Source organism: Olea europaea, chromosome 13, assembly GCF_002742605.1.
Source record: "Olea europaea var. sylvestris chromosome 13, O_europaea_v1, whole genome shotgun sequence".
NCBI classification, from domain to species: domain Eukaryota; kingdom Viridiplantae; phylum Streptophyta; class Magnoliopsida; order Lamiales; family Oleaceae; genus Olea; species Olea europaea.
Genome location: NC_036249.1, coordinates 12163563 through 12189772, shown reverse-complemented (window position 1 = coordinate 12189772; position 26210 = coordinate 12163563). Strand labels below are relative to the sequence as shown.

Here is a 26210-nt window from a genome sequence, read left to right as displayed (position 1 = left end):
TATTTTATTAAAAAATGTGTGGTTGAAAAGAAAAAAGAGAAAAATGTATTTTAAAAAGAATGGACATCAAATAAGAGTTTAAAGTATTGAATTCTTTAAAATAATAATAATAAAAAATTAAATGGAGCGGGACAGGCCCCCATTACCCGTATCGCCTTGGGACGGAATCCCCACGCACCATACCCAACCCGATTAAGTGGGAACGGGGTGGGGCTCACGGATATCGAGTTTGACAGATATTTTTATCATTCCTACATTCAATGAACGTTGCGAAAGGAAATTTTGGCAACATGCAATTAAAAAACGGTGCCAAAGCTAAATTAAATTAATTGATGGCAACATTCGCTTAATAAAATGTTGCAATAGACCCTTTAGCGACGCTCAGTTCACGAATGTTGCCTTTTGAGCGTTGCAAAAGGTCATTTTCGTTGTAGTGACAAAAATGACATATGTTACTACATATTTGCATTTCTTCCCGCTATTCCCACAAGAACACTTCGGTCCCTCTTAAATCATGTGCAGAAGTAACATTTCTTAGCTTCTTACTGACATCTCACAAAGAGAATCACATAAGCAACGACATTGTTAGATACCATAAAAAACCATTGAACATACTAACTAATACGTGGATAGTGACCTCATTCAGAATCATTGTCATCTAATAGAGGGATCTAGAAATATATGCCTTAGGCAATCCCACCCCATGCTATGTGGTTTGTATTTGGTGAAAATCGTGTTTATTTAGCTAACTTTCATGATTGAATTGTACAAAATCAAAGGGACCCCTCAAATAGATGATTTTGATGAATATGAAAAATAAAAAATTATGATTTCAGCTATATGTCTTCCTAATTAAATAGTAGAGCATATTATGAATATCTTACTGAATTTCACTACACTAATTAAAAGAGAGGATAGTGCCTGCACTGTCCATTCATGAAACCTAGCTTTCACACTTATCTGGTTCCAATCACATTTTCAATTGTTCATAGATAATAATATCTTGCACATCACTTCTTCTAGCCACTTTTTTCCTCTCGCTTCTTCTTTCTTGGTTCACCCTGGCAGCCGCTCTAATATCTGTAAATAAAAGAAAATGATTTCTTTTTCATATTTGATAGTTCCTCTTCTCTCTTTAATTTTGTTCATCTTTTTCTTCTTCAAATGGTATGGTAATCCTTCTTCAGCAGCCCCGACAAGATTGCCCCCAACTCCACCAAAGCTTCCCGTGATTGGAAATCTTCATCAACTCGGTCTATTGCCCAATCGCTCACTGCAAGCACTATCCAAACGCTATGGTCCACTCATGTTGCTTCATCACGGAAGAGTGCCAGTACTTATTGTCTCGTCTGCTGATGCTGTTGGAGGAAATATGGGTTTACTAACTTGGATTGACTAGGGCTTTTAAGAGGACAACACTAATAGGAAGAAGGAAGTGAAAAAAGGAAACTTGTATTTCTCAAATTCAAGACTTTACACACTTTGTGGCTTGTTACAAAATAGAGGGCACTACCCCTTTATATAGTGTTTACAAGAAGATTCTAGTCCACACATTTTCTAGAGACACCTAGACCACATATCAAGATATTTTCCTAGAATTTTCTAGATATTCTTTATAAAACCACATATCTTACTTAGATATTTATATAGATTTTTCTAGTAGATATTTATATAGATTTTTCTAGATAATGCTTCTAGAAATGCTATGCATGTTGGGCATTTTAATTGATTTGGGCCTATAAGCAAAATCCTTAAGCCCATATTATTTGGTCCAAAAATCAAGTTTACTACTCAACATCCCCCCTTAAACTTGATTTTGCTACTCCAAGTAGAGTTCTTAACTTGCGGAACACATCATGCTTGAGTGGCTTAGTGAGAATGTCGGCGATCTGCTCCTAGGAGGTTACATATTTCAGCTGCACTTCTTTCTTTGCAATGCTTTCTCTTATGAAGTGATATCTTGTATCAATGTGCTTGCTTCTATCATGGAATACTGGGTTCTTTGCCAATGCCAATGCCGATTTGTTATCAACATGGATTTCGATTGGCTTTTCTTGTGATACTCCAAGCGTCTTCAACAAGTTTCTAAGCCAAATCGCATGGTAGACACTTGATGTAGCTGCAACATATTCAGCTTCACATGTAGATAGTGCTACGATCGATTGCTACTTTGAGCTCCAAGTGAAAGCTGTGTCGCCCAAGTAAAACACGTACCTAGTCGTACTCTTTCTATCATCACTATCTCCGTCCCAATCGCTGTCACTATATCCAACAAGTTTGAACTCATTAGATGATGAATAGACTAAGCCATAATCAAGCGTACCTTTGATGTAGCGAAGAATTCTCTTTGCAGTTTTTATATGGGTCATGGTAGGTGTCTCCATATAGCGACTAATGAGCCCAACTCCAAAAAGGATATCTGGTCTTGTGCACGTCAAATATCTTAGACTTCCAACAAGACTCTTAAAAAGTGCTGGATTTACTTTTTCACCTTCATCATTCTTCGACAACTTGATTCCGCATTCGACGAGGGTGCATATGGGCTTACAGTCCTCCATATTGAATTTCTTTAGAATTTCTTTCGCATATCCTTCTTGTGAGATGAAAATGCAGTCCTCCATTTGCTTTACCTCTATCCCAAGATAGTAGGCCATGTGGCCGATATCCGTCATCTCAAGTTCTTGAGCCATGACCTTCTTAAACTCAGTGATCATATATTGATTATTTCCTGTAAATATAAGATCATCTACATACAAACAAACAGGCAAAATATCTCCTTTCTCATTTACCTTTGTATAAAGGGCATACTCGTGAGGGCATTTTGTGAAGTTATTTTCTAGAAAATACTTATCAATTCTACTATTCCATGCTCTTGGAGCCTGTTTCAACCCATATAAAGCCTTTTTTAGTTTCAAGACTTTACCTTCATGTCCTTTTACTTTATAGCCCATTGGTTGCTCCGCATAGATTTCTTCTTCGAGATAACCATTTAGAAAAGCTGATTTTACGTCCATTTGAAATATCTTCGACTTATTTTGCGCTGCAAGAGAGATAATTAATCTTATGGCTTCTAAACGAGCAACAGGAGCAAATACCTCTTCATAATCAATTCCCGACCGTTGGTTTTAACCTTTGGCAACCAATCTTGCTTTGTATCTTTCTACGTCTCCTTTAGCGTTCTTCTTTGCCTTGTACACTCACTTAATTCTGATTGCTCTCTTTTCTTTGGGAAGAGTTGTCAGCTCCCACGTGTCATTTTTCTCTATAGCCTTAATCTCTTCATCCATAGCATATCTCCATCTTTTATTTTGCACCGCTTCTTCATACCCTATTGGTTCACAATCGACAAAAAGATAAAAAAGTGTGAGATCATTTTGATTTTCGGTTACCTCATATAGCTCTTGTAGGCTCCTCATCCGTGGTGTCCTTTCGCTTGAACTTTCTTCTCGTGAAGATGATGGAGAAGCATTTCCATGAGTAGGTGATAGAGGTGGACTGATAATCTCTTGCTGCTCTCCATTCTTTTGTTCTTCTTCATAAAAGAATGGTAAGAATTTATAGTCTTCTTCTTGGACACCCCAATCCCAAGCTCCTTCTTTATCAAACTCGACATCTCTACTTACGGTGATCTTCTCATTGCTTGGATTATACAACTTGTAGCCTTTAGAGCGAGAGTCATAGCCGATGAAGACATATCTTTCCCTTTTGTCATCTAACTTGGACCATTTTTGATCTGGTACATGAGCATATGCAATGCTCCCAAATACTCGTAAGTGAGAGATGCTAGGCTTTCTTCCACTCCATGCTTCTTGTGGTGTCTTATTCCACACACTTCTAGAAGGTGATCGGTTAGACAGATACACGGCACAATTAATAGCTTCGGCCCAAATTTCTTTGGGCAATCTCTTACTTTTGAGCATGCAGCGAGTCATGTTAAAAATGGATCTATTCTTTCTTTCTACTACTCCATTTTGTTGTGGAGAGTATGAAACCGTCAATGGACGACGAATTCCATTCTCCTCACAATATTTCTCAAACTTTTTAGAGGTGAACTCTCCTTCTCTATCCGATCTCAAGGCTTTTATACTATATCCGCTTTCTTTTTCAACAAGAGTTTTAAACTTCTTAAAAGTTTCAAAAACTTCCAATTTTTGTTTAAGAAAATAGACCCAAGTCTTTCTACTAAAATTATCAATAAAAAGAAGAAAATAATTGCTCTTACCGAGAGAGCTTGAGTTAATTAGCCCACAAACATTGGATTTTACAAGTTCTAGCGGCTTCTTAGCTCTTGTAGATGCTTCTTTTGGAAAACTTTTTCTCGAATGCTTTCCATATCCTTCACATAATTGATCCGCATGATTTATTGGAGGCAAACCTTTCACCATTTTCTTCTTACTTAACAACTTTAAGCCTCCAAAATTAAGATGTCCAAATCTCAAGTGCCAAAGCCAAGATAAATCTTTAAAACAAGCTTTTAATCATTTAGCGACATCATTTTGAATGCTTAACGCAAACATTCTATTTCTTGTCATAGGGACTTTGGCAATCAAATTTTCTCTTTGATATCTTATTGAAAGACTATGATCCTTTAAATGAATATCATAGCCCTTCTCTAGGAGTTGTCCCAAACTTAAAATGTTATTCTTCATATTGGCCACATAATAGACATTTGAGATAAACTGATGCGTACCATTTATTAAGCGGATCAAGATTTTACCTTTTCCTTTCACTGGGATCTTGGATTCATCTCCAAAGGTAATGTTAACAAACATGTTTTTTCTTCCACAGATATGGTTGCTTGCTCTTGTATCCAAATACCAAGTATTCTTTTCTCTGCTCTCTTCACCTTTGTAAGCCAATAGTAGTGCAGGATCTACTTCACTTTCCCGACAAGCGTAATTGGCTTTCTCCTCAACTTGGTTAGTTATATTTCTACATTCTGAAGCATAATGACCAAGTTTTTGACAATTGTAACATTTAATTTGAGATTTGTCATACCTTGGTCCTTCATTTTTCCTCGTACCTTTTTCTCTTCCGCGACCTCTATTAGAAAACGAACTTTGTCTTCTTTCCTCCTTGTAGAATGCAATTCTTTCTCGATCTTGGCCTCGTCCTCTTCCTCTTTGGCTTCTTCTACTATTGAACCTTCCTTCACCCTCGTTCAAAGTGAGCTTTATTTGAAGAGCTTGCTCTAATGGCTCTTCTTGCACTTTCTTCCTTAGTCTTTCCTCATGGGCTTGTAAAGATCCCATGAGTTGATCGACACTCATACTATCTAGATCTTTAGATTCCTCAATGGCTACAACTATGTAGTCAAATTTAGAATCTAAAGACCTAAGTATCTTCTCAATTACTCGAGTGTCGTTCAACTTTTCTCCATTCAATTTTAATTGATTCACAATAGTTAATACTCTAGAGAAGTAATTAGAAATTGATTCCGATTCTTTCATATGTAAAGCTTCAAACTCACCTCGAAGTGTTTGAAGTCGAACCTTTTTCACCTTCTCAACTCCTTTGTGGGAGTTTTGCAAGATCTCCCATGCTTCCTTACTTGTAGTAGCACAAGCTACTTTCTCGAACATGCCTTCATCTAAGGCTTGATAGATAAGGGTGAGCGCCTTCTTGTCCTTCTTCCTTGCATCCTTCAAACTATCCCTTTGTACTTGGGATAGAGTAACCTCGTCTTGTGGCTCCGTGTAGCCTTTCTCTACGATCTCCCATGCATCTTGCGACCCGAGCAATGCTTTCATCCTTATACTCCAATTGTCATAGTTATCCTTGTTGAGTTGGGGGACTTGAAAAGGAATCATCCCACTTGCCATTTTTCACAAGAATCTTGGGGCTCTGATACCAATTTGTTGGAGGAAAGATGTGTTTATTTACTTGGATTGGCTAAGGCTTTTAAGAGGACAACACTAATAGGAAGAAGAAAGTGAAAAAAGGAAACTTGTATTTCTCAACTTCAAGACTTTACACACTTTTTTGGTTTGTTACAAAATGGAGGGCACTACCCATTTATATAGTGTTTATAAGAATATTCTAGTCCACACATTTTCTAGAGATACTTAGACCACATATCAAGATATTTTCCTAGAATTCTCTAGATATTCTTTATAAAATTACATATCTTACTTAGATATTTATATAGATTTTTCTAGTAGATATTTATATAGATTTTTCTAGAAAATGCTTCTAGAAATGCTATGCATGTTGGGCATTTTAATTGATTTGGGCCTATAGGCAAAATCCTTAAGCCCATATTATTTGATCCAAAAATCAAGTTTACTGCTCAACAGATGCTGTTCGCGAGATCATGAAAAATCAGGACGTGATTTTCTCAAACAGGCCAAAGTTGAGCATTATTGACAAAGTTATTTATGGCTCTAGGGACATAGCTTTTGCTCCTTATGGGGAGTACTGGAGGCAGGTGAGAAGTATATGTGTGCTTCATCTTTTGAGTAACAAGAGAGTTCAATCCTTTCGTCATATACGAGAAGAAGAAATGTTCCTTATGATCGAGAAAATTAGACATTATTCTTCATATTCGATAAACTTCAGCAATATACTTGTGACGCTTACTAATGATATTTTATCTCGAGTGGCCCGAGGGAGGAAATATAGTGATGGTGAGGCAGGAGGAAGCACAAAATTTGAGTCATTGGTAAAGGAAGTGTCAGAATTAGTAGGTATTTTTAGTCCAGGTGATTATGTTCCAGGGCTGAACTGGATTAAGCGTGTTAATGGTTTCGAAGCTGCAGTTGAGAAATTGGCAAGAAGGGTTGATGAATTTTTAGAAGGTGTAGTTGCAGAGCACTGAAATCGAAATAAAGGAGAGACAAATCTGAAAGACAGCAGCAATGAAGCAGATCTTGTGTACATATTGCTTGAAGTTCAGAGAGAAAACATAGCTGTTTCCCCTATTGAAAATGATACAATCAAAGCTGTCATTTTTGTACGAATCCCTCAGTCTCTTCCTCTCGGCGTTTGTATGTATATGTCTGAACTAAACTATTCACTTGCAAATTGTTCTAAAACATTATCTTACAGTTAAGAACAATTTGGTTAACATTAGTATTTCCTTGTTGAAAGCAGCATTTAAAGAACCTGAAAAACTGTTAAACTTCATCTTGATCGCCTAAAACAATCAAGAAATTAAAATGGGATAAAGTGGATAAATTTTTTTTATTTTTTTGCATGATTTCTTTCATGAAGAGTTAGAAAGGTCCATCGATGTGTGTTCAAAACCATTAAAGCATATTTAGATACGAGAGATCTCGTTTATGACAGGATATTTTTGCGGCTGGGACCGATACAATATATACTACTTTGGAGTGGACAATAGCAGAGCTTTTGAGACACCCAAAAGTAATGGAGAAATTGCAGAATGAGGTGAGACAAGTAGCTAGAAGCAAACTAGATATAACAGAAGATGATTTAGAGAAACTTCACTATTTAAAGGCAGTGATGCAAGAGAGCCTAAGATTACATCCTCCGTTTCCTTTGCTGCTCCCTCGAGAATCTACCCAAGATAGTTCAGTATCGGGGTATGATATTGCACTTGGAACCCGAGTAATAACCAATTCTTGGGCAATTGGAAGAGACCCATTCGTGTGGGAAAATCCTAACGATTTTCAACCAGAAAGGTTTTTAAACACAGGAATAGACTTTAGAGGGCTTAATTTTGAGTACATTCCATTTGGTGTTGGTTGGAGAGACTACCCTGATATTACATTTTCCATAGCTGTTGACGAGTTTGCATTAGCAAAATTAATGCTCCATTTTAACTTTGCCTTGCCACTTGGAGTAGCAGAAAAAGATTTCGATATAACCGAAGCCCATGGAATCATAGTAACTTAAAAGTTTCCTTTACTTGTGACCATCCGTCCGCGCTCTTGCTAGTACCTATTTGAGAGTCATAATGTCTACTCCTCGAAGTTCCCTCTTAAAAAGTAAAATATGTTGTTATCATGTGTGTAATAAAATCCCGAATGTTTTTGCAATAGAAAATGAAATTATCTACCGATTGTCATGTTGTCTTCATTTAAAGGAATTGAAAGTAATTGGAATGAAGGTTATTGACATGTATCATCATAACAACACCTCAAATTTTGGTAGGTATAAAGATGTTTCTTGTATTTAAATCTTCAAGTTGGTGAGTCAAGTTAATATTGTTTCAATTTGTTCCAAAACTATTTTCCTGTTTAACCTTTGATGATCAGTTACAAAATTGATTAACTCTAAGTCGAAGTTAAAAATGAATTTCAACATGACATTTCACGGGACAAATAACTTTTCAACCACACATTCCATCAACTTTTATCAAAATTTACTAAAATTTTGAATTTAATCCAAACCAAACATGGGCTTAGTTAGACTAACAATAAATCCTATCGGACAATAAGTGTAACGTGTTATTTTATACAATTAGATGCCAAATGTGAAAAGCTGCATTATAATCTAATAGAAGTGCATGTATCAAAAACCCATCAAGAATAAAACACGTCATTTTAAATAGGCACAAATTGGAAGATTTTACCAACAAAAGGTAAAAGGATATAATATCATCAGCACTCTCAAGGTCAAAGTTATTGCCAATTGCCATTATATACAATCCAAGTCTAACAAAAAGGTCAAATCTTGATCAGATGAACAGAAATCGCGACGTAAAGGTCGAATGTTGATCTCCACCATATAGATAGAAAAACAATGTGAATAAATTACTGTTCAATTGGATCAAAGTTCATGAAGAATGCTTAACGTTCCTCTTAGTTTCTGTCTTTCTTTTAACATTTTAGCCTCATTAAAAGAACAATACCATAAGTCAGTAAACTACTAAAATCTCATTGTCTGCCTCTAAAAGATGATCAACAAATTCCTCTGATCACCTAGCTAGGGTTTCCCTTCCTAAACTCACCATTCTACTACTCAATAGAGAACAAGAAGAGAAATAGCTATTTGGGAGGAAACTATTTCAAATTCAACATTCCCTTCCCTTCTCAAGCACGCCTTTTATACATTTCTATTAGGGTTTGGGGTTAAATATGTCCTCAGAATTGGTGGCATGTGGTAGCCGTTGATTGATTGATTTCTAATTGATTATGTTGTCATTTCATGTTTTACTTGCCTACATACATGTCCTTCATGCATTAATTATGAAGTTATGTTTTATAGTTCTATTCATGTATGCTTTGATAATGATTTTTTTATGATGTGTAATGAGTTAATAGTTCGTCAGTTGTTAGTCCTTACAAATGTTCTTTTCTGCATCCTAAGATTCGTATACAGTACTTCAAAAAGGTTCATGGGAATACAACTTTGCCAATATTTGTTTACGAGTTTTTGTTATTCAAGAGTCACTCATTTACATGGACTTGTTAAAAACAAGACATCCATTATTCAACTATTTCAATAAAAATGAAAATTACAAAAAGGCATGAAGCGTAAAATTGCAAAAAAATTATTTTCATCTTATTGTTTTTTTTCTTCTATGTTAAATGTAGCATTTTGGCTAAATTAAATAAATAACAAGAGAGTTCAAATAGTTACACACAGAACAGTAGACTCGAACTATCTGTCATGCTATATAAATAGAAATAAAGCAGAAAACTTTCTAAATTGTAACATGCATGCTCACGAAATAATTCTTTCGATTTAAAACTACCGCAAGTGTACGGTTCGTAATAAGTAATAAAGTGGATTTTAATAAATCCGAATATCGTCCCTCAGAGATTGAGTATTTCAATTCTATATAATCTAACCTTAACCAAATCTAATAGAGTGAAAATATGGTCTAAAAGCAAAAAGCCCTAATTTCAATTAAAAACCCTAATTTCACTAAAAACCCTAATTTCTATTGAAAACCCTAATTTCTCAATTAGAAACCCTAATTTCAAAATTTCTCTAATTTAAAAGACTCAAACACTCAAGTAAATGAAATGATGCAAGTTCAAAAGTTAATTTAGGGAAATGAATCAAACTAAAGTCACTAGGATCACGAATCTCCAATTGAAGTTATAAAAATCATAATTTCATAAAATTAATGACCCGATGGAGATTTGCCAATTCAACGTTCCTAATTCTATCCAATATATTCTCTCGATATATATTAGACATATTCTTGCACACCACCAGCCTATATCTTTATGGATGATGCAAATATATAAGAACGCATGTGGTTTTGTGAACAATTAAAGAATTGCATAAAGTATAGGGGTATATCTCTATCCCCTATCGGACCCTATGTTAATTTACACCTTATCGAACCTATTCCACTTCTCTCGAATGTAAGAAATAAGTCATCAACACTCACACAATCATTGGTCACTAATTGCGGAAGAAAATTAATGCATGTAAACCAATCAAATTGTCCAAACGAGTCTTTATATTAAATTCATGAAATATGGAATTAAAATAACAAACAACGTTTCATCGATCACCTAGTAATTGAAAACCTAGCCTAGAAGACTCATAATTACAGAAAAACGAAATTAATAAATAGAAAGAATAGCACCCGTATGAAAATTCTTGAAATCTTGAATAAAACCTTGAAAACCCGCTTGAATCCTTGTGAAATCGGCTTCAAGTTCGTGTTCCTTGCCTCCAAAGTTATATTTTTCTTCTCCTTGGACGTTCTACCCTATTTCTAATGAATTTTGGCTTTTATATCATGTCCTCACGGAGCCCCGAAAGAGTTTCAATTAAAAACGGAAGTTCAGATTTTTCTTCGAATGTTAAAGCCATGCGGCCGCATGGTTCAAGTTTTCAGCTCAACAAAATCCCTGCCTCTTCATGTGGGGCCGCATGGTATAGTTACATGCGGCAGCAAGGTTGTAACTTTACAACCTTGCTATTTTGGTCCGTGAACTCCGTTTTCTTTTTTCTTGATCTCTTTTCTTTCTTTCTTTTGTTCCATTATCAAATATTGACTCCTAATTGATGTTTGGGTCAATCAATTCCTTGATCACTTGCTCGGCTCATCTTTTGATTAATTTCAATTTAGTCCTTCATCTTTCACTTTTCTTCAATTCAGTCCAATGTTACTTCTTTCTTCCTCCGATCATCTTGTATCATCCTCAATCTCGTACTTGGTATATTTTCATTCTAGTTCTGCACTTTAGCTCAACTTTTCAATATTTGCACCTTTGGTCCCCGAACTATCGCTTTGTTCCGTTTTGGTCCTTTTTCGACTCTTTTCTTCTGAATTCCATCTTTTCCATAGAGACACCTACATTGCATGAATTTAACGAGATTAAGTCACAATTCAACTACTTTGTCCATGTTTAAGTCATGTTTGTGAGCTAAATAAGTGTGTAAAAACACACTTATCAAATCCTCCAAATTTAAACTATTCTTTGTCCTCAAACAACGTAGTGACTTAATGCTAAACAAACATGGCTTAATAGCTTGCCGTGTCTCAGGATTGGACTTAGTAATAATAATAGAAACAATATCAAGAGTGCGAGAATTGAATCAACCTTTACTCATCAAATGCAATACTCAACGTGTATGTGTGAACTCATATCAAGCTTATGATTAGTTTATTCCCGACCCATAGTAGTCAAATTTATCCTTACGTCACTCGAGAGATACACAATCCCCAAATGTATTTTTTTCACACAATTTCTCCGGGATGTATTCTAAGGTTAGGAGTTTAAACAATTCTAATCCTTACCCTCTCTTAGTTTGGATAGATTTTACCATTACAAGTTCACATATCAACAAGTAGGGACTCTCCTTATTTTGATTGCTTCAGCCTTTAGGATTAAACTAAGCTACTTGCCTTGCATTGAGGTTATAGTTCTATCAACCAAATGTCCAACGAGGGCTTTTATTTTATTTTATTATTTTTTTGTGTCATCTTCTCATTTGCTTTCAATATAACCCATGTAACGAGCTTTAGGCGATGACTCCCAAACCAGTTGACTTTAGGGAACTAGGTTTTAAACCCTTGTAGTCTTATTTACTCCAGTTATAAAGGCTCGATAAGATGACTTTTTATCAATTCTCATTTTTCTTGCTTTCTATATAACCCTTGTAACGAGTTTTAGGCCGATGACTCCCAAACCAGTTGGCATTAGGGCATCAGGTTTTAAACCCTTTCAGACTTACTTGCTCGAGTCATAAAGGCTTTTTTTTAGAGAAGTAATAATTTTCCACTTTTTACTTTATGCCTCTTCTTTGTTTTTCTAGACATTTGACTTCCAAAACCATCCTCACTTAAAGCTTTCACCTATGTCTCACCTTCCGGGTTTAAACAATCCACACATTATAATTTCATGCACGGAGCCCGCATTTATCTCCATGTTTCCCTACAATGGCTCAATCATCTCCAAACTTTCTTAAAGTGGTATTACGGGTTAATGTTGTAGAGGGTTATTCTAGGTTTCTCCTAATTTATTCTAAAATGCCAATCAATAACTTAACACGTGACATGAGTGGCGTGCAAAAGAGTGTCAAGCAATGCATCAACAAGTATTAGCAAATTAAATCCTGCACTAAATCCACAGTTTCTAGCTTATACATGTCTAATAATCACATCATAGCCAGCAAGGCTACCAAACCCACACAAGCATGTAAAAGTTCATCAAGACTCACTCATCAAGCATGCATCATGCAAAAACTTGTCAAAATTAATGATGGGTTGTGAATATGCAAAATAATTACATGCCGAATATTTGTTTGAAATTATGCTACGATCCCCCAAACTTATACAATACATTGTCCTCAATATAAAATGTAAAGTTAAAATGGCAGAATTTAAAACATTGACGCAACTTGGCAATAAGAGATTAACAAAACTCCCCTGATTAATTCGGTGGCTGTGGTGTGAAGCTGGGAGCCACAGCATCATCTTCAGGAGGAGGTGGGAGGCGAGATAGGACTTGTCACAGCAACTCGGACTGCTGTGCTTGCTCGGCCTGAATGGCTTGAAGACTACTTTTCATATTTCCCAAGCGATCCCAAGTTTCGTTCACACGCCACTGTATGCCATCCATTCTCCCAGCGTACATGTTGAACCTATCATTCATAGTCTCTACTTCTCTTCTTGCAGCTGTGGCTTCATTCAAAGCCCCTTTTGTGTTGTCTCGGGAGGAGTAGAGGTCTCTCTGCACTTTTTCAACAGTGGTGGTCATTGTCTCGAACCTCTGCTGGAGAATTTGTATATCCCTGCTAGTTCTAGTGGTTGTGGCAAATATATGTCGAAGTAGCTGCGAATCTATCTGAACTGGTTGTGGCGGGGCTTGTGGTAAGTGTAAATCTTCAGCAGCTTGTCCTTCTTCCTACGCATTTTGTCTTTGCTGCTCAAGTCTGTCTTGTTCTCTCTTCCTTACCCTAGCTCGTTCCTGAACTTCAAATGTAGTGAGCTTTATCAACGGGCTTGATTTCTCAGGCATCTCCCCTGCCTCAACTATAACACCGACAGCAAGACATATCCCGCTAAACAAGCTAGGGAAGATCATCGAAGACTGCCTATCTCCCCAGGTTCCCAAATTTTATATCTGGTCAAAGATAAGAGTAGCCAAATCAACTTTGCATCCCCGAACTAAATGATATATGAACCCAGCAGTTTGATCCGTGAAAGTTGTCCGATGCGATGTGGGTTCGATACTATGGCACATGAAGACCCAGAGGATGGCTATGGAGAGAGTAAGCTCAATTTGATGCCACTCTGCAGTGGGTAGGGGCCAAGCATTCTCTCTTCCCAAGAGAACCTTCGCCATTTCATTCCAATTGAATTGAGTGGGAATTGGGACCACATTGTCCAAATTAAGATTGTAGAAGTTATGAATGACGGCTGGGGAGAACATTATCCACTTACCTCACACCCACGTCGGGTGTAAGTGGATAATGTTCTCCCATCCACAGATTTGTATCAGATTTGTCAACTCAAAACCACGAAAATCATCTAACCGGACCTGTCTCTCTAGTATCATGCCCCATGGCGTATTATGTTCTCATATCGAGCTAATGTTTCTGCATCACAGAATCTTCGCACACCTCTTATTAGCTCTCTGGTGCGGGCTGTGCCGGAGGAGGAACCAACTTTTTCTTTACCTTTTGATGTTCTCTTCGACGACATTCTACACAAATAAGGAACGAAGTGTATCAAGTTCTTAAAATAAGAAAACGATAAAGAATATCATTATCATGCACAAATCCCCCAAACTTTCTTCAAAATGTGTTCAATATTCAACGCATGGAAGTTAATGTAACATCAATATTGCATTAATGAGAAAAACTCAAAACTATGGCTCTAACATGCATTTTTTAAAATTCGACCCATGATTAAGTGACCAAGTTCAGCCCCGAGCATCACCGAGAAATATTAAAATTTCCCCAGACAAGGTCCGGGCATATAAAAGTACTCATTGTGGTCTAGCATATATCCAAATTTCACTACAATCGGAGGTCGTTTGGTTAGGAAAATACATGGACGAAGTTAGTGACGTGAGTTGAAATGGCTTAGCAATTTATGTGGTCATGTGCACAAATATGTGAAGCTAACGTTTTCTAATGAAATTCCATGAGATTTCTCATCTAGTACTCCTCACATTAACAAGATATATCATCACACAAATGAAAAGTTCAAAATTTCGAATTATATGTCTCATTGACATTTAATCGAACATGTTGTGTGCATTGGGAATTTCCTTCACTTTGTTTTTGATTTACACTTAGGGCTAGTCCACAATTAACACTTACCCAATTCGAAAATGGAAATAACATCAAAGAATAGCTTCAAACTTTGCATAGAAAGTAAAATTCTTACCTTTAGAGTTTTGTGAGATGAAATTGGAGAGTATGCTTCAAAATTTCTTGATAACAATGCCAATGATGTGAATAATAATAAGTTTGTTGGTGGTTGATTGTATGTGAAGGTGGATTTGAGGGGGGAAAATTGGGGTGTTCGTGTGAGAGTGATTTTGGGAAAAAGGAAAAAAAATAGTGGGTTGTAATGGCAAGTGAGTCCATGCGGCTGCATGGACCAAGCCAAATTTTTTTTTTTCAAAAAAAAAAAAAAAAAAAAAAATTTTTTTTTTTTTTTTTTTGTTCCCTTTTTTTTTTTTTTTTTTTAAAAAAAAAAAAAAAAAAAAAAACTTACAGTTATAACCCTAAACACACCTTGAAATTTAAAAATCCCCCGAAATTGGTTTTCAATTTCAAAATTGACTCGACTCGCCATATTTCGAATTTTTCTTTTTATTTTTTTTTGAAAAACATCATGAAAAATAAAACGAATGACTTTGAACCACAAAATTCTTTACTTCACACTCAAACACCCAAAACATTTTCTTTAACCTCGACTCATGCAACTATAAACGAGTAGTGCCTAGACTATCATGCGTGAATGATCGATGACCTAATAAAACATACGAAATGTAAACAAATTTCTAAACAAATGCAATAAAATAAATTGAAGGATACAGTGGGTCGCCTCCCACCCAGTGCTAGTTTATAGTCGATAGCTCGACTTTCCTGCATCTTCTTCACATTGGGTTATTGAGTTGCATAGTGGACTTCTGCTTAGGGAAATTACAACCCCAATAATGTTTCAGTCTTTGCCCATTGACGATGAAAGTGCCTTTGGTCTCGTGACTCACTTCAATAGCCCCATATTGCATCACCTTAGTTATGGTATAGGGACTCGACCACCTTGTTCTTAGCTTTCCTGGGAAGAGTTTGAGTCTAGAATTGTACAATAACACTTTCTGGCCAACATCAAACTCTCGCCTCTAAATGTTTAAATCATGTCATCTCTTGGTGCGCTTCTTGATCAACTTTGAGTTCTCGTAAGCTTCCATTCTCATCTCATCCAATTCATTAAGTTGCAGCAGTCGTTTTTCACCAGCAGCCTTGAGATCCATATTCAACTGTTTCATAGCCCAATATGCTCGGTGCTCCAACTCCAATGGTAGATGACACTCTTTCCCAAAAACCAAGCGGTATGGAGACATTCCTATTGGTGTCTTAAACGCTGTTTCGTAAGCCCACAGTGCATCGTCCAACTTCTTAGACCAATCTTTTCGGGATGAGTTCACTATAACTTCCAGTATTCTTTTTAACTGCCTGTTTGAAACTTCAACTTGTCCATTGGTTTGTGGATGATATGGAGTTACTACTTTATGTTTCACCCCATATTTGTTCAACAACTGCTCTAATTGACGATTTATAAAGTGTTTGCCCCCATCGCTTATTATTGCCCTCGGTGTACCATATCTTGTAAATATGTACTTCTTCAAGAACTCTATCACCACTTTCGCGTTGTTAGTAGGCAATGCAACAGCTTCCACCCACTTAGAGACATAGTCAACGGCCACCAAGATATATTGATTTGAGGACGATGGGGGAAAAGATCCCATGAAGTGTATTCCCCATACATCAAATATTTCAACCTCCAAGATGTAATTTAGTGGCATCTCATTTCTTCTTGAGATATTTCCGATTCGTTGACATTTATCGCATCTCTTCACATACTCAAATGTGTCTCTGAATAAAGTAGGCCAATAGAAGCCCGACTGTAGTATCTTTGCAGCAGTCTTTGAAACTCTAAAATGCCCAGCATATGTAGAAGAGTGACAATGTTCTAGAATCTCAGGTACTTCATCTTTAGGAATACATCTTCTGATTATCTAATCTGCGCCTCTTCTGTAGAGAATGGGATCCTCCCAAAAGTAATACTTCAGCTCTGTGAAGAACTTATTTCTTTGATGGCTAGAATACTCTGGTGGTAGGATGGACTTAACAAGGTAGTTAACGATATCAGCGTACCATGGGACTATTTCTACTCCAAAAATTTGCTCATCTGGAAAGATTTCATTGATGTCAACTAACATCTCAGGTTCATCCCGTTCCAATCTTGATAGGTGGTCAGCTACCACATTTTCACTGCCCTTCTTATCCTTGATCTCAATATCGAACTCTTGCAACAACAATATCCAACAGATGAATCTCGGCTTAGCATCCTTCTTTGTCATAAGATACTTCAGAGCGGCATGATTTGTGTAGACGATGACCTTAGACCCAACAAGATACGATCTGAACTTGTCGAATGCATAAACCACAGCTAGCAATTCCTTCTCGGTCGTCGCATCGTTGATTTGGGCGTCGTTCAAAGTTCTACTTGCATAGTATATTACATGAAAGATTTTATTTTTTCTTTGTCCCAATACCGCACCAACTGCATGATCACTCGCATCGCACATTAGCTCAAAGGGCAAATCCCAATCAGGTGACACAATCACAAGCGCCGTTGTGAGTTTTTCCTTTAAAGTATTGAACGCTATCAAACATTTCTCATCAAACTCAAAAGATACCTCTTTCATTAGCAAGTTGCACAGAGGCTTGGTGATTTTGGAGAAGTCCTTTATAAACCTCTTATAAAACCTTGCATGCCCAAGGAAACTTCAAACTCCTTTTACTGATGTAGGTGGTGGTAATTTCTCAATAACCTGAATTTTTGCCTTATCCACCTTTATCCCCTTTGCCGATACTCTATGTCCCAAGACTATTCCCTCTTGAACCATGAAATGACATTTCTCCCAGTTCAATACTAAGTTCGTTTCACTGCATCTTTGCAAAACCAAATTTAAGTGATCCAAACACTCATCAAATGAAGTCCCAAAGACCGAGAAGTCATCCATAAAGATTTCAATGAATTTCTCTACCATATCTGAGAAAATTGCCATCATGCATCGCTGAAATGTGGCAGGTGCGTTGCAAAGTCCAAATGGCATTCTTCGGTATGTAAAGGTACCATAGGGGCATGTGAAGGTGGTCTTCTCCTGATCATCCAGTGCCACTGGTATCTGATTATAACCCGAATACCCATCCAGAAAGCAGTAGTGGGAATGGCCTGCCAATCTCTCCAACATCTGATCTATAAATGGAAGAGGAAAATGATCTTTCCTTGTAGCGGTATTTAGTTTGCGGTAATCAATGCAAACTCTCCACCCTGTTATCGTCCTTATCGGAATCAACTCATTCTTTTCATTCTGAACCACTGTAATTCCTCCTTTCTTGGGCACAACTTGTACTGGACCAGTCCATTTACTATCTGATATCAGGTAGATTATTCCAGCATCCAGAAGTTTGATCATCTCGGCTCTTACTACCTCCTTCATGTTTGGGTTTAGCATTCTTTGACTTTCAACTGTTGGTCGAAAATTCTTCTCCATGAGAATTTTATGCATACATAAGGAAGGGTTGATCCCTTTGATATTAACAATGGTCCACCCAATTGCTTGCTTGTTATCTCGAAGCACCCTAAACAGTTTTTCCTCCTCCACTTCACTAACCATGTTTGAAATTATCACTGGAAGTGTATTGGACTTTCCCAAATATGCATATCTTAAGTGTGGGGGCAGCTGCTTAAGTTCCAACTTTGGTGGCTTCAGAATAGATGGCTGTGATTTCTCTGGCCCTATCCCAAGCTCCTCAAAGTATCGTTTCCGCGTGTAAGGTGGGTTGGACTCCAAAAATCTTCCACACATTTCTATGTCTTCAAAATCAGAATTCGTGGATTTAGAATATGCAATGCAGGCCTCCAATGCATCTGATGGATTTTGCAATGTAAGTGACTCTTCAATCATTTTATCAATCATGACAACCCTGAAACATCTGTCGGTCTCTATTGGCAGTTTCATGGCCTTGGAGACATTGAATGAAACTTGTTATTCTCCCAATCTCAGTATCAACTGCCCATTCTGAACGTCGATCAAAGCTCTGCCTATGGCTAAGAATGGTCTGCCCAGTATTAAAGGAACATCTTTATCTTCTTCCATATCCAAAATCAGAAAGTCTGCTGGGAATATGAACTTCTCCACTTTAACCAACACGTCTTCAATTATTCCTCGTGGATGTGTTAATGATCTGTCAGCCAACTGTAAGGTCACCGTGGCCACTAATTGCGGAAGAAAATTAATGCATGTAAACCAATCAAATTGTCCAAACGAGTCTTTATATTAAATTCATGAAATATGGAATTAAAATAACAAACAACGGTTCATCGATCACCTAGTAATTGAAAACCTAGCCTAGAAGATTCATAATTACAGAAAAAACGAAATTAATAAATAGAAAGAATAGCACCCGTATGAAAATTCTTGAAATCTTGAATAAAACCTTGAAAACCCGCTTGAATCCTTGTGAAATCGGCTTCAAGTTCGTGTTCCTTGCCTCCAAAGTTATATTTTTCTTCTCCCTGGACGTTTTACCCTATTTCTGATGAATTTTGGCTTTTATATCATGTCCTCACGGAGCCCCGAAAGAGTTTCAATTAAAAACGAAAGTTCAGATTTTTCTTCGAACGTTAAAGCCATGCGGCCACATGGTGTTAAACCATGCGACCACATGGTTCAAATTTTCAGCTCAACAAAATCCCTGCCTCTTCATGTGCGGCCGCATGGTATAGTTACATGCGGCCGCAAGGTTGTAACTTTACAACCTTGCTATTTTGGTCCCTGAACTCCGTTTTCTCTTTTCTTGACCTCTTTTGTTCCATTATTAAATATTGACTCCTAATTGATGTTTGGGTCAATCAATTCCTTGATCACTTGCTCGGCTCATCTTTTGATTAATTTCAATTTAGTCCTTCATCTTTCACTTTTCTTTAATTCAGTCTAATTCAGTCCAATGTTACTTCTTTCTTCCTCCGATCGTCTTGTATCATCCTCAATCTCGTACTTGGTATATTTTCATTCTAGTTCTGCACTTTACTTTCCAATATTTGCACCTTTGGTCCCCGAACTATCGCTTTGTTCCGTTTTGGTCCTTTTTCGGCTCTTTTCTTCTGAATTCCATCTTTTCCATAGAGACACCTACATTGCGTGAATTTAACGAGATTAAGTCACAATTCAACTACTTTGTCCATGTTTAAGTCATGTTTGTGAGTGTGAAAACACACTTATCAATGCACATTATGTATGTAGCTGCAGGGTACAACAATAAAAATAAATTCAAGTTAATTTGGTAGTAAGCTGATAAACTAAGATTAAAGCGATTTTAATAGGTCTGTGGGGAAGTTATACCTCAATTTGTAAATAATTCGAAGGCCGTAGATCATTTTCCTATATAATTGTCTAATAAAAAGCATCATTAATGGAATATCCTAATATCCTAATTTGCACATGAGCAACTACTTCCTGACGTATTCTTGAAAATATACATTCTGATATAGTTAACTCTAAATAGGTGGGATCTAGATATCGTGACCGTCTAATTGTGGAACGCAAATATGCTAAAGCAACCTTGTTATGTCCTAAATTATTGCGATGGTTGGTTTCTCCAAGGGAAAGGTACTTTTCCTGCCTGCGCTTGTGTGTATATGTATGAATGTGTAATGTGCATATGTATATGAGCAGTTTGTTTTGGTAACTGAAGAATGGTTATTTGTAGATGGGTTTTCCATTTTGCTCATCTTCGTTAACTTCTTGTATTAGTTCCATTCATGCCAACAGAAAATCCAAGATTACGTGATACTGCTTTATGAGGTCTGTAATGCTTAATATCGTTTGCGGACTCACCTGATGAATCTTTTTTTTTTCCTTGATTTGTGAAACTGGGAGTTGAAGCCTGAATTGATTTGTGACTGTGTCCATCGTGGTCCCTTATGTAGCACCCTCATTGTTGTTTAGATAGAAATATTGATGAGGCCTGTGAAGCCTAACTCTACGATGAGGTCTTGAATTCAACTCCTTTGTTCTTGTTACACCATCATGCAGAATATTGGACTAAACGGAAAAACTATAATGACAATAAGGAAGACTTGTAAAAGGCTTGCATGTTGGGGGAGTTTATGACTCCCCGTGCTGTGGAAAATCAGACAAGTAACGTATATTTCCCCAATTAGCTTTCAACTGAGGGCCGGATTTCATCATGTTATTCTCCAATAGTATTCCATTTTTCAATTCACAATCTCATCTCTTACACATCCTCGAGATTTATAGTAATTTCAAAGTTCGTGTGAAATAAACAACAATTATGAATTTGAGGATGAGAATTTTTCCCCACGCTTTGAGAGATAAAAGCCAGCAAGTGGTTAGATTCATTTAGGGATGTCAATTGGGTTGAGCCGGCTCGTGGAAAAGAGGCTCTTAGGCGGCTCGGGCTCGTGATTTCACGAGCCCGAGCCCGAGCCGAGCGGCCCTCGCCTGGAGGCAAGTCGAGCCCGCTCGACTCGCCATTTAGACGAGCCAGGCTCGTGGCTCGTCGAGCCAGTGACCGTTTGGTCACTGAAATTTAATTTATTTCCCCCCCCTTTTTTTACTATAAATACCCCCTTTCCCCAATTTTTTTTCATATCAATTGCTCTTCCAAGATTACAACCCTCTCAACTCTCTTTTATTACATCAATTATCGAGTTTTTACTCTCTTGTGTTGCAAAATATACAATATCAATTCAATTTTTACAGTTTAGTAGTTACAATTTCAATTCATCCAATTCTCAATTCTCACAATCTCACTACATTTATATTCATCTAGTCAAGATTTCATCATAAACAATCACAGGAATGGATCAACGTTCATTTGTTGAGAGCTTGTTCGATACAGGATGTGAGCCATTGCCACATCATGGAGAATCGCCTAGGACGCGGTCTAAATGACATACCGATACCTGAAGATGTTCACATTCATGGTCAGGGAAGCCACACTCCAATTGATTTGGATGATATTAACGTTAAGCGGAACATGAAGATGAAGATCAGCAATTAAATATCCCAGATGCGAGGGGAAAGCGAAAGGCCAAAAAACAAGCAAAATGTTGGGATCACTTTAAGTTGATTTCAACGGGAAAAGTCGTTGATGGCCTTGTAGAATCTAAAGCAGTATGTAAATACTGCCAACAAAGATTGGCATGGCAAAAAGGAATCGGTACCACTCATCTCAACCGCCACTACAAATCATGTGTAGCCAGACATGGACTTCTTCCAACTGGTCAAACAGAATTACAATTTGGCCATCCAAGTGCCGGTTCTACAACTTCACCCCTATCCACGTGGATGTATTTGGAGGACGATACTCGAACCGGAATGGTGAAATTTGTTGCCGCCACTGAGTTGCCTCTGGCTATTGCAGACAACCAACACTTCGTCTCGTTCGTGAAAGAATATCTACAATTGAGGTACGTTGGGGTAAGTCGAAACACTCTTTGTGCCGATACAATAAATTATTTCAATAATTCAAAATAACAATTAATTATGGATTTGCAACAATATGGGAGTGTTATATCCTTAACTTTTGATAGATGGGAAGGGGTTAATAAAAGAGCATATATAGCTGCAACCGCACACTATATATACCCACTTTGGTGCATGCATAAGAAAATTATTGCTTTTAGAATTATTGAATTTCCTCACAATGCTAATAATATATATAATTCTATTATCAGTATTGTTAGAGAATATCATTGCAAGACAAAAATTCGATCTTTTACTTTTGATAATACTAGTGTTAATAAGGTAGTCGTCGATAAATTGTGTAGGACACTTCAACCTAATTTTGGTGGGTATTTGTTTCATATTCGTTGTGTGTGTCATATCTTGAATTTAATTGTACAAGATAGTTTAAAACATATAAACTATAAACGATGAACTTTTATAAACGATGAACTTCAAAGGATTAGGAATGTATTAGTATATATTACGATCTCTCCTAGTAAAAAACAAAAATTTGAAGATTTTTGTGCCGAACTAGGGGTGATAAATGCTAAAACATTTGTTTACGACGTAGGTCATAGATGGAACTCTACATACTTACTATTAAAATCATGTGAAGGTTTCGAAAATTTAACAACTAACTTTTATAACAATAGACATGTTAGAAGTGATGACGATGGTATGTTAAATGAATCCGATTGGATTTTAGCTTTGAAAGTTAAACGATTTTTGACATCTTTTTATGAGACCACAAAGATTTTATCTAGCGTTTATTATCCCACAAACTGTATGGTGCTTGAACGCCTTTATATAATTGCAAGAACATTCCATAAATATAAAAATGATCCTACTTTTAGTGAAATTTTAATTGCTATGGAATTAAAGTTTAGAAAATATAGGGAAGAACTGCCTATGTTATTTCCTTTAGCATGCGCAATGGACCCCTGATATAATATTTCGGGAACTAAATACGTAATTGAGTAAATCAATAAAGCTTTAATACTTGATACACCTATCACCTATAAGAATTTAGAGCAAACATTATATGGAATGTATGATTTATATGCGGAAAGAATGGGCGCAAAGGTTAGTCGGGTACCCTCTGCTGCACCTACTCCTTCTGCTGAAATTGAAGAAGATGCTGCGGAAATAATGAATTTATTTCAAGGCATTAATACATTTAGATATGATGCAACTGCAATGTGTTCATCTAGTGCCATGTCATCTACATCTGTATCTCATCAAATATCGATCGAAACTCAAAATGTGATGCTTGCCGAATTAATTGATTATTTCAATCATAATATGCCAACATACAGAACAATTAAAAAACTTCAGAAGAAGTAATTGAATTCTGGCGAAAGTATGAAAGACGTTGGCCAATTGTTTCTGCAATTGCGAAAGATCTATTGACACCTTCGATTAGCACTGTTGTTTCGAAGTCTGCTTTTAGTGCAGGTAAAAAGGTTTTGACCGATGTCAGAAGCTGATTGAAAGAAGATGTTTTGGAAGCGTTAATGTGTGTGAAGGATTGGCAGGACACTCATTTTTTACTACAAGATAAATACGCTGAAATTGCATGTCATCAGGTAAGTGATATTTGATTTAATTATATTAATCAAAATTTTTTTTAATTGTTAAATTTAATTTTCTTTAAAAAATTGTCCACGCTACAACAAGTTGTTCGTGTACAATTTTTAACTCCGCATATTTAAAATTGATGTAGCCAGTTCCAAGCCCGGATAAAAGAGGAGGGTTTACATTTTATTAACGTTAAAAAGAAATCAAAAAAATATATTTTTTGTAAATGTATTTCAAAAAATAATTCGTTTTCATTATATAAATATTTTATAGTTTGTAAAAAGTATTACAAATTACAATATAATATAAGTAAAAAAAATAAAAACCTATTTTTGTTAAATTATTGTTATTTTTTAACACTTTTTATTTTTAAAACTCTATTCTTTATTAACTTTAAAAAGAAATCAAAAAAAATATTTTTTGTAAATGTATTTCAAAAAATAATTCGTTTTCATTATATAAATATTTTATACTTTATAAAAAATATTACAAATTACAATATGATAAAAATAAAAAAAAAATAAAAACTTGTTTTCGTAAAGTTATTTTTATTTTTTAAAACTTTTTATTTTTAAAACTTCATTCTTTATTTAAAAAAAAAATAGGCGAACCCACGAGCCGAGCTCACCCAATTTCAACAAGCCGAGCCCGAGCTTGGCTCGCCACGAGCACGAGCCGAGCTCGTGGCATTAAGCGCCGAGTCGATTGCCAACCCTAGATTCATTACCTCCACGAGCAACATTACTACATAGGTCGAAATGGTTCAATAGTTCAATACTAAGTACTTTTCTCCATTCGAGGTTACTAAGCTCGAACTTGACATCTCTACCATACAGAAAGTTTTCAGGAAGGTTAGGAAAGGTTCAAATAACTACTCGAGAAGTGCCCAAATTATGAAATTTAAAAGGGGTAACAAATCCATATCTTTCCTCCGTGTTTATTCCTTTTGGCCAATTTTCAGTTGATTCAGCATTCAATGTATAAAATAAACAAAAACTGTCAGGGAAGCATATAAAATGTTTGAGATAATGAGTAAATGAAACATTATATGCCAAACATAGGTAGACAGAAATAGGTAGCTATAAGACATAAGTTCGATGTTTATATCCTTCTTACTGAATTTTTTTACTCGTATAAAAAGGTGGTGATAGCTTTGAGTACAACTCAATCAGGGGCAAACCCCTCTTCCAATATGTGAAGATTGCGGAGAAAACATTAAGCTTCTAAATGTTTATTGATTACCTCTGGTGCATGAATCAAATTGGTTAGATAACAAAGATACTGGCAAATAGACAACTATGCACCTCTCGAAGCCATACCAAAGTCAACCAAGGGAGCAAGTGAATGCAATTACCTTATCGACCGGGGCCAGTTACTAGAAATTCACGAGAAAACACGAAGTGTTGCAAAAGAACAGGTACCAGATAAAGGGCTAACTTATCTGTGGAGATAATTGAAGATGACAAGTCAAGCACACTACGAGTCATGAAAATTGCTCTTGTTAAGGCCTACATGCCTAGAATTCCATTCCCTCATAGGCTCCAAAAGTTTCAAGTTTACAAGGAATTTGTAAAAATTCATAAAAGTTTGAAGAAATTACATGTCAACGTTTTATTTATTGAAATTCTAGCCCGGATGCCAACATACAATAAATTCATGAAGGACAAAATAAAAAAAAAAAAAAAAAAAATGAAGCTTGAAGAATTCGAGATAGTTGATTTAACTGAGGAGTGAAATCCAATTCTTTTGAATAAGCTATCTCCAAGGTTAAATGATTCAGGGAGTTTCAAAATACCTTATATTGTCTGTGAATTTTAATTCTTTAAGTGATTTAAATGTGTCAATCTAATGCCACTTCTATCTGCATGAGACTCGATTTAGGGAGGTGAAGCCTACTATAGTATCGCTCCAACTCGTCGACCATTCAATCAAGCTTCTCCATGGGTCGATATTTTGTACTCGACATTGAAGAAAATAAAAACATACCAGGGATGTTGGGAAAACCTTTTCTTGCAACAATTGAGCTCTCATTGATGTCTAAAAATGAGACATAATCTTTAAGTGGAGAATAATAAAGCAACCTTTAGTATGTATAGTGCAACTAAGTTCCAAATGATTAAGAAAAATGCTTTAGAGTTGAGGAAGATGTGAATGTTAAAAATCTGAATTGCAAATCAAGTAGCCAACTAAGCACACAGCAAGCGAAATGGAGAAGGGGGAGGAAATACATGAAAATGGACTTTCGACTGTAGCAAATTTTCATATTGGCCTTTGACCCATTAAATGAATTAAAAAAAAGAAATTAAATTTAAAAAAAACTTTACACTAAAAGGGCGAATTTACCCTTCAGCTAGTGACTATTTGAATCTCATTTTCTAACCGACCGACCAAAAAAGAAAATCGACGCACAGTCGCCTAAAAATTGTCCGATCAACCATCGGCCAATTACACCACCGTCGTAGTGAGCTAAATCGA

At 36.4% G+C, this 26210-nt stretch overlaps 2 pseudogenes; one reads left to right on the top strand and one right to left on the bottom strand.

Annotated features, from left to right (window-relative positions):
- Window positions 1-971: 971 nt before the first annotated feature.
- On the top strand, window positions 972-7857 carry LOC111408454 (annotated as a pseudogene).
- Window positions 7858-13930: 6073 nt separating this feature from the next.
- Window positions 13931-18590, bottom strand: LOC111408452 (annotated as a pseudogene).
- Window positions 18591-26210: the final 7620 nt, after the last annotated feature.